Source organism: Armigeres subalbatus, chromosome 3 (assembly GCF_024139115.2).
Source record: "Armigeres subalbatus isolate Guangzhou_Male chromosome 3, GZ_Asu_2, whole genome shotgun sequence".
NCBI lineage: Eukaryota > Metazoa > Arthropoda > Insecta > Diptera > Culicidae > Armigeres > Armigeres subalbatus.
This window is the reverse complement of record NC_085141.1, coordinates 405,334,845-405,336,565: the sequence shown is the minus strand read 5'-3', so window position 1 is coordinate 405,336,565 and position 1,721 is coordinate 405,334,845. Positions and strand designations below refer to the sequence as shown.

The 1,721-nt window shown below is 39.7% G+C and overlaps 1 long non-coding RNA gene across 1 annotated transcript; it reads right to left on the bottom strand.

Annotated features, from left to right (window-relative positions):
* Positions 1–301: 301 nt before the first annotated feature.
* Positions 302–781, bottom strand: LOC134224101 (uncharacterized). Its single transcript, XR_009982844.1, has 3 exons — positions 741–781; positions 615–685; positions 302–547 (listed from the first exon to the last, which is right to left on the bottom strand). It is a non-coding gene; the product is annotated as an uncharacterized LOC134224101 (long non-coding RNA).
* Positions 782–1,721: the final 940 nt, after the last annotated feature.

The following is a 1,721-nucleotide window of genomic DNA, read 5'->3' as shown; positions in this document are numbered from 1 at the left end:
TTGACGATGGCGGCGACAGAAGAATCGCCTAGCTGCAGGATGGCGCGCAGCTGATGAGCCCGTTGCCGAACTAAAATTGCGAAGTGGGTGGCGGCTGGACGGAAGGCCTCCGATTTTCTCGTGAGAGCTGCGTCGACGGATGTCGCGCTTCCCGGGTTGATCTTACCCTCTGGACAAGGGTACCTCCGCACGGCTGTGCTTTTCACGGCTATTATCGCCCGTGATGAAATGAACCCCAGCCTTCGGTTCCAATTGGGCACTGTGGTACGCTATTGGCGACGTATTCCACGCGCCGAGCTCTCTGAACGGTCCGTAGGGTTCGGACCACCGTCGATTAATTGGCGATCGACGGTTCACTTTTCGCTTCACTATTCTTACGAAACTTCACCACACTTCGTTTCGCTACCCCGAAGGGCGGGCCTTGATGAGCGCACGGACTCCACAAAAACTCCTTCAACGATCAAACGGCGGAAATGCCGCAAACCCTTTTCGCCGACTCCGGGTCGACCTCGAAAATTCCAGCCCGTACCAAAAAAAGCGCCACGCGCTGGAAGTCCAACGCGAAACATAAATTAACATTTAACAGATAACGAGTAGTTCAACAACAAATTTACCTTTTTTTAGTACACTACACTTTTAAAATAGAAATTTGCGAAAGTCGGCTACACCGACAACAGAATTAAATCTAAAAAAAATCTAATTACAATCACGTACAAGATCACTCCAATCACTTTAAATACCTCGACAAACTGAACTTTACTCAAACTCTGTAATACAAATTCTTAAAATTCGCAAAACTTCTAAATGCCAGTCGTTATGGAAGCAGAACGAGTTTAAGTTTGTTCTTGAACAAGAAACCTTCTACAACAATTAACTCATTATTTAGCAATTGCGCCAATTTAAATTTCAAATGGCGACATAGAGTTCGCGCCTTCGGAGACATCGAGCTAACTTTACTACATAGAACATTACAAAGTATCGTTGCCATATTGAATATGGCTGTCGTCATAGTACTCAAACATCACAACTTTTAGTCGAGACACAAACCATGTCGACGAATTGCTTTCTCGTTGACACGTATCGAATTTAATTTGAATTTGAACATTATTTTACTTAAAAAGAGAAAAACGTCAAAAGCTACAAATATTAAATTCAACTAAAACAGACGACACGTAAAAACCATTAAACTCAATAACAATAATAAAAATTAACTTCAAAAATTTATTTACACTTGATTTTGCTTAAAAAAATAAAAACGTCTGAAGCTTCGAATATTTACGTAATTCAAAACGGTAAAAAACGTAAAACGTTACATCACACCACCGTATTTTATGAAAATTTGATCAGAAACTGATCAAATTTTCATAACCCACATGCTGGTTAAACACCGCAATAAAAGAATTCCCTCCTGCAGTTGGATCAAAAATCAACTCAAGTTTTTCTTCGATTGTTTTGAATAAAGTGCACGCTAATTAAACGAAAACGCACAAACAACTCAACGAAACTTGTCCGTTACTATCGTTGATTGAGCAAAAAAAACTGACTGACTGTATTATCAAAACTTGTTTGACACATCTACAGTCAGTACTAAACGAAAATAGATTATCTAATTTCATCAGAGCTTCTGTCTGACCTTGCAATTAAATAATCACTAAAAACTTAACTTTGAACTCCACATCGAAAAACTTTTTTTTTCGACCAGTGTAGAATCCAAAAGAAAT